The sequence below is a fragment of the Cottoperca gobio genome, chromosome 16 (assembly GCF_900634415.1).
Source record: "Cottoperca gobio chromosome 16, fCotGob3.1, whole genome shotgun sequence".
NCBI classification, from domain to species: domain Eukaryota; kingdom Metazoa; phylum Chordata; class Actinopteri; order Perciformes; family Bovichtidae; genus Cottoperca; species Cottoperca gobio.
Genome location: NC_041370.1, coordinates 15,951,855 through 15,960,464, shown reverse-complemented (window position 1 = coordinate 15,960,464; position 8,610 = coordinate 15,951,855).

Here is an 8,610-nt window from a genome sequence, read left to right as displayed (position 1 = left end):
TCCATGGTTCTTTGAAGCTGCCAATCACTGTATAATAGATATTATGTATGTCCTATATGTTTATATTTTCTTCCTAAAGTGTACAATTCAAACATAGAGCAGCTAATCACATGTAGCTTAGACTAAAATAGCAAGATTTCACCAGCCATACCGGTAATTATGTGTCGCTTCACAACCACATTGTTTTTACTTAAAGTACTAGAATTCCCTTTATCATCCAAAATTACCCAAAATACATGTAGGGAGATACATGTAAATAGATACATAAACAATCACATAGAATCATTGCAGAGACATACAAAAACAAAACCACGTCCACACATGCATATGTATGTGTGTGCACACAGTTACAACATGTAATACACATACAGTAAGGAAGATTACTGTACACACACGTTCATGCAGATGTAGAGGTTCTCTCACACACAGAGACACAGTGTTTGTCTTGTGGTCCTCCCAGTGGTCTTCCCAAGTGGTCAAAAGAACATCACTAGAGCTCCTCCACTTGCTCACAGCTAGTACTGCAACAAACAAAATCCTGGAGGACATATCCCACTTTGTAGCAGCTGACAACACAAACATGTACCAAGAAACAACTATTTAGAAAAAAAGAAATATATATATTTTATATAACATTGTTGTGTGATTTCTTTTTTTTATCATCAGTAAAAAAAAAATAAACAGTTGCAAGTATTAATAAGTGAATTAAGCCACAAAAGATATGATGAAATATAGTCCGTTTTACATATTTACCCGAATGAGTAGAAACTTAAGCATGATCACAGTTAGGTTAGGTGCACTGAGGTGCAAAGACATAAGATAGAGAGTTATGAGAATTTATTTATACCATGAAAATCCTTGCATGATGCAAAATGAGAAGTTGAATAATTATGACCTGTTTCCTACAAATGTCCTACATCATTTTACATTTATTTGTTACAGTATATGAATGTATTTGTTCCCTATTTTGTATTATGCAATATACTATGTAGTTTACAATAAATAAAGTATTAATAAACTACCTGCATCCTTTAACAAAAAAACACCAAGGATCCTCTTTACAATAACAATAAAACAATAAAATAAACATTTAAAAACCAGACAGTATTACCAATTATCTTATACTGAGAATCTCTGTTGTGTTGATTGGTGGTTATTTGCTTTGCTCAGCAGCAATATGGCGGTTACTGGAAAGGGAGATGGGGTTTCTCCTCTCATCCGTTCACATGCTATCCTCATATTTTCATAGTCTGAGGATTACAACAGGCTACCCTACTATCATAATCTATCACCTCTGGGTTGTCACCACCAACATAGAGATTTGAACTAGATGCCCTGGAGAAGATGAGGAAATGGCAGGCGAAAAGTCCAACAGGAAAAGAGAGCGTGAAATGAAAATCCCATTGCTTTGATACCTGTGTCATCACCATAGATGGTCAATTAGACTAAACAGTATCTGCCTTACAGAACAGGATGGGACAAGAGAGTCGGAGAAAGAGAAAGAGACACATTTGTTGCAGTGTTGACAGATGTGGAGACACGGAAGGACATTTCCCCCAAAAAACTCAGCAAGAACATTTGAGACAAGAGATGGGACATCAGCCTTTCACCAATCTGACCGTGAATTTATTCTCTGATGCTTCTTCCGTTCCTGCTTTCCCTGACCACTTGTTCTTATCAAAGGAGGGTCATTTTGTTTTTGTCTACATCATGTCAACCTGCTTGTTGAGAAAAGTATTCACCGTCTGACTCTCTTTCTCTGCTTCTCTGCCCGGCCTTGTCTTCTAATGTGTGTGCTGGTCCTCTACTGTGAAATGTAATTGAGCCAAAGCTCTTGTCTGGCTGATTGTGTTGCACGTATTCCTGCTTTTGTATAAGTGAGGATGAAAGTAGGAAGGGAACTGAAAATAGATGGGTACTTTCTGTAGCCATCTATAGATACTTTTGTAGGCATGTTTGCCTTTCTTTTTGAGTGTGTACAGCAAAAGGATTTAGAAGGATCTTGTGAAATACATATAATAACCTACCGTACCTTTACCTGGTACACAAGAGTGACCTGTAATGTAATGTATCACTCTTCTCATGTAACTCTCGGCAAGACAGCTAATAAGCCCATTTCCAAAAATGTTAAACTACTCTTCTCCTCTTTACTCTTCTTTAACGTTGTATTTACCGTGAATTCAACAAACAAATATGTGGACACCTGTAAACCTACATTTTAACCTTCAATGTATTCTACTGTGTACTGCACATCTGCTCCAAAACATGAAATCTACAGTTCTATAAAATATAAAGTCACCTTTCTCCTTGAAATGCAGAGTCAGAAATCAATATTTAGCATAACAAAACTAAAGAAAAGGGCTTCTTACGATAACATGTTGAAGCCTATTTTAGCATATTTTATCGTCTTCATCCGTTTTGAGGGAAACATATTTTCTCCCGGATTAAATGTATTTTTGACATATCAAAAATACCTTTCTTGGGTTGGATGATGGGTCAAACAAATCCCACGTGAAACCACATTTTACTTTAATACGTACGTAACTTAAGCTATCTAACAAACTTATTTTACGCCAAACCATGATCTTCACTAAACCTAACCAAGAAGTTTTGTTTCCTTTTTGTTTTCTTTCAATTCACAAAGTTAACTGCATGTTAGAAACTGCGACAAAACCTGATTGAGAATTCAGTTTAGTTGTATGGAAACGTCATTTTTATAAGACAGGGTTGCACATAACAGAAGATGTGAACCACTGAAGTGATGGGTGTGCCTTTAAGTGAGTATCATTTAAGCCAAATCATATACATAATAGATTATCCCCACTAAATTATTAAGCATAACACCTGCCACACTGTGATGTTTTATACTTTAGAAACCAGAGTGACGCTTGTTGAAAGAGCTGGTTCTTAACCAGCGTATCATGATAGTCGGGTGGAAGATCTAGAGAGCATTATGTGCTTGTTCCAATTATGGAAAATAAATAAGAGGAAATAAGTTAACTTCATAAGAGATCATAGCCTGAATCTTCTGTATTCCCTTCTAAAGCGAAGCCTTGGTTCTAATGTCTCTCATACACACACAGACACAGGTCACCGATGTCATAGTGTCTTATCACGGTTTTAGCACTGAGGCACATCAGTGGAGTCTGTCAACTAACACTCGACCCTTGATGATAGCACAACAGGGCATGGTATCTGTGTTGTGTGTGTGTGTGTGTGTGTGTGTGTGTGTGTGTGTGTGTGTGTGTGTGTGCGTGTGTGTGTGTCCATGCAAGAGTTTATCTGTTTCCTCTTCCTGCTCTCTATCATCCAGTCACATTCCAAAGCCATGACCTCCCCTTTCATTCCCAAACAGGCTTATGTCTCTATTTGTTGTCCCTCCTCTGTTTTATTCAGCACTTTGGTCTTTCTGTCTTTCTTTCTTTTACAAGAAGAAGCTTGAGAACACTACTGAAAGTGAAGCTTGCGGAGAAGATCAAAGCATGTTGAAAATCCAGAATTATCAGTCACTCAGTTCTCACACCAGCTTTCTCTCAAGGTCAAAGGCCATCTCTTGACTATTCCAGCTACATTTTTCACAAGTGTCAAATGTCACATTCACGTGTTCAGTATATCAGTCTCACCTCCTGAAAGGCTGACTCTTTTGAGATGGAGAGTGATGATTTTCCCCATCAAACGTAATCCTTCAGAAGAGGGCACTCAGCACCACTTACTGAATTCTTTACAAAGAATAACACACACACAAACACACGCCCCTGTGTATCATGTCTTTGTTTTTGCCTGTGTAAAATTATAGTTGTACAGGTGTCCAGCCGGCAAAGCAATGCTGACAGACAGGCACGCAAGAGGACAGCCAAGCACTTGTGTTCGCCACAAAGATCTTTCTTGTCTTACAACTGGCTGTCCTGCCTAGCATGTGGCTTTAGTTACAAAACCCGCTCTTCCAGCAGGATCCCCCTTCATCTCCCTGAGGAACACAGAGGACGATGGAAGGTGCTTTCCAAGATGAGCGGCAAAGTGGCTTCCTCTTTCAAAGGGCCGTGGATGTACATGGCTCATGGATTCCTGTGTTAGCTGTGAGATAGCACGGCACCTGGAGAGGCCAGACAGGAAGAAAGGACAAGAGACCAGAGGAGAGAGATGAGGGGGGGGGGGGGGGGGGGGGAACTGAGAGAAGCCGCTTAGATTCGATGCCAGAGAAGGGACCGGCAGCTCTCTCAGATTTCAAATGTCCGTTGTGTGAAATTGTGGTTTCAAACGCTAACAATCTGACTGTCTGCCCACCTCCCCCCCCCCCACCCCCCTCATCCTGCTCTCATCATGAGCATTTCATGAAATGTGTAGATTAGCGCGTTCACAAAAGCATGCTGCACAGAGATGAGTATTGTGAATTCCGCTTTTACCTGTTGGACAAAATCACCTCTCTGGAATAAACCGACAGTATTATACTTTTTGTTTGAGGTTTTTTATCTCAGAAAAAAAATTGATATGTTTATATCGCATACAAAGACAAATGAGACAAAAGGAAACGTCTTTTTTTCTTGAAGCTTGGGCTAGCGATAAAAAACAAAAAGGCCTTTGGTGATTGACACATCCAGAGAGTCGCCTGCCAATCTTGTGCACAATCCATTTCCTCGAGCCAAAGTGTTCTCTTTGTGTGTTGAATATGTTTTGGAACATGCCGGCCATTGATTGACATGGGCGCAGGGGCTGGTAAAACATTACTGTGGTGTGAAGCAAACAGCAGTCCGTCTGTCACACCGCCTCAGATGTTTGGCCTGAGGGGTATATTGGAATAATAGTGGGACGAAAATCTGGACATTCTCTCTCTTGTTCTCATTCTCTCTCCTCCATTTTCCTTTCATCCATTCATACACTCTGCACTAACATTTGTATTTTTGTCCTTAAATTATTTTCCAACTCTCAATCTGGTCTTTTGTCTTGTTTCAACAAGACACGTGCAGTCTTCAAATTTCCTTCATGGCCAATTTCTATGAGCCTATTTGGCCAAGTGCAAGGAGCTGTTTCAGATTGGGATCCGGGTTTAAAGGAATAGTTCATCCCAAAACCAAAATTACATATTTTCCTCTAACCTGAAGTGCGATTTAGCAATCTAGATCGTTTTATCGTGAGTTGGCGAGTGTTGGAGATATCGGCCGGAGAGGTGTCTGCCTTCTCTTGAATATAATGGAACTAGAGAGCACCCGGTGGTGCTCAAAGAGCCAACAAAAAAAACATTTGAAAAAACTCAACTTTCCAGATATCGTGACCCTGTTACTCAAGAGAATCCACTCTATTTTTGGGGTGAACTGTCCCTTTAAAGGCTTATTGTAAGTAATGGTAGGCACCCAAAGTGCTGGCCATCATTAAAATGCCCCTTGGGAAGTGAAAGTTCACCCAATTTCCCCCTAAGTTAATAATAAATCCTAGGCCACTTTGAATAATGATCACCACAGCAATGTTGACAAAACCCCATAATTGTCATATTTTCAGTACACCTCACATATGGCTTTTGAGTAAATAATATGTACAACAATGATAATGACATATTTATACTTGTTTAGGACACTAAAACTTCCTTTTTCCCTTAAACAGTTGCAAGGCATAGTAGTGACACCCAGTGCGAGTCACCACCTTGCACCTTTCCCTTTCCAAATGAAAACAATAGAAAGAATGCTGTATATATAAAATGACCTGATACTTGTGTATTTCCAAAATGTCATATGGATTGATTCAACACTGGCATTACAATTTTAATCAGCGGTGTAGAACCAGGTGTTAAAACGCATGCGGCAGCCCTCCGGGCCATAAGAAATTGGACAAGGCACCAGGAAATTGTGTCTCCTCCAGAAACAAGTGTTTTGTGATTGTTTACCCCATGTCTTTAAATTGCATTTCTTCCTTTTTAATTTAAGCACCTCAGCTATGGGATTGAGGGAGGGAAAGAGAGAGGGAAAGAGAGAGGGAAGGGGCTCTAGGAGGAAGGGGGGGAAATATTTTCCACTATTTTTTTTCCCTTTTTCTATCCCTCCATCTTCTCCAGTATTAACCCTGTCTGATGTGATTCCTGTCAAATGCAAATGTCACGACCTGATATGGTCAGCCCACAGGGCACTTTGACTACACGTTCCACACCCAAATTAAAATATGAAGTCGAATGGTGTGTGTGTGTGTGTGTGTGTGTGTGTGTGTGTGTGTGTGTGTGTGTGTGTGTGTGTGTGTGTGTGTGTGTGTGTGTGTGTGTGTGTGTGTGACTGTGTGTGTGTGTGTGTGACTGTGCCTGCAAAATGTGCATGCGGCGTGTTTGTGCACATGTGTTCGTTTGACTGGCTGATCTTGACATACTTGCAATTACAAAAAACGGAAGCAAAAACATGATTGCTGAGAGGACAAGGAGAAATCAAGTGTGATAAATAAAGCACAGCTTCCAAAATAAAACACTTTTGTTCACACCACATGCTTGAGTACTTATATGAACATGTAGTCCAATCAATAGTTTTTGTGAATCTGGGACTTTATAAACTGCTGTGCACGCACAATTCAGCTTATAAGCAGTAGAGTAAAGCGCTGTGGTAAAGATATGTGCAGCTTTTAGTTTTTCTGTCTTCCAAAACGTTTATTCTCAAAATGTCAGGCTATGATTTCAAGTTGTTACAATATCAGCACTTCATCACATACTCAGACAGTGGACAAATAGAAAATAGCCCAATAAAATGTGACAGCAAGGCTTTTGTGGTCCGTTCAAAATTGTCCAGTTAACAGCTTTACTGTGGAATAAATGTGTGCTATCTTAATGCAATGCATTTTAATGACATCTTGGCTAAACACAGAACATTTTATTCAAGTTTTTTTTTTTTTATCTTCTGTACTCACACCATGTTTCATTCACACATTAACACGTGCAAAACATATTTCACTGTCACATATTTCAATGAGAATTAAAGCAGGAAGTTATGATTGAGACACAATCAACAGATAATGATGAAAAAGAGGTCACTGCTGACATTAATGTTACAGTCCACATAAAGACAGTTAAATTGTTGCTTGTACTTACATGTGTATTAAATTATGGCTTTTTGGCTCTCTAATATATTTCGGATTATCATTTGAGCCTAAAATACTTTTGTGTTCAGGATAGAAATCAACTCAGCATCATGTGCCCACATTTATTTACAAGTCACGTGCAAGCCATCTCTATATACTAAAACGTATAGATTCATCTAAGCGTTGTCTTGTTGTGTTATGAGTCTTTATTGTTATCCCTTGAAAATACTGTAGAATTTGTTTCCCCGTCTGGATGCTTTAATTAATTTGTTCATCTTTTGAATAAACCTCATCTATTTTCAGGTGTCTACATTCTCTGATGGCTGCAGCTACTAATAAAGTGGCAACATTTCCTGCTTTGCTTAACTAAATTAAAGGTTAATATGGTCCACAAGAGCTGTACGTGTAATTATGCGTGTGTTTGTGTGTGCCAATGTGTGTGTTTGCACATATGATTGAGTGGGTGTGTTGTTTCAGTTTCTAGTTTTATTCTGACATACAGTACCCCTGAATGTACTGCGAGGTTTTCCCCACTAGAGGGAAGCATATAATCAGTTATGAAAGACCATTCAATTGAGACACACTACTAAATGAAATATGCCAAAAGGTATCAAGCGTCTGTAAGCGATGACTGCAAAATTGTCAATTGCCCTATGCACTATTTCTTCCATAGCTTTAAAACCACAATGCTGTGGTCAATACTTTCAAATACATACATGTTTGCTGTGAAACATACGCACATTTACAAAAAGGCTATAACTCCAAGGGCTTATTCTGTGAAGTGTAAAGTGTATTTGCATTCATGCAGATATGAGTTGCACATTTGTACTTGAGGAACTACTGATATCTTTTGGACATATTAAAATCATAGGCTGTTAACTTGTAGCATCAGTATTCTTTTTATAGTTCCCCACAATTATGCAATTAATGACATAAAAAAAAAAAACTATAAATATATATCATCTATAAATATAATATGTCATATCTGGCTGATGTGAGTCATTTCTCAGAGACAATAACTGCTCTCAGAGTATTACACCCACTCGCTTGCTAATGTGCACACCATAGACTGTGGTGAACGCATACGTGTGCGTGCGTACACACACACACACACACACACATACACACACACACACACACACACACACACACACACACACACACACACCATAAGGGCAGATATAGCTATTGTGCACCATGCATTCTACTTTACAGTACAGTTTCAACAGCCGTCCAATAATAAACACTCACTTTTATGACTCCCACTCTTTTGCTGCATAAAGAGCCGGACACCACTTGTGGTCTGCTTATAGGTTTAACCTTTCCTTTTGTTCTAAGCAAAGCAGGCAGTGCTGCCTACTCTTCAGGCTTAGCCACCAGAGCACTAGTAGATAGACCTCTGATAGACAGACAGATAGACAGACAGACTCCCCATTTGCTATGCATCCACAGAAACGGATCACTGACTATCAAACCTTTTATATTTATTTACAGAATGACTGTTACTTTGATGTTATTTTGTACAAATTCACAAGTATTCATTGGGGATACAAATCATACTGATGG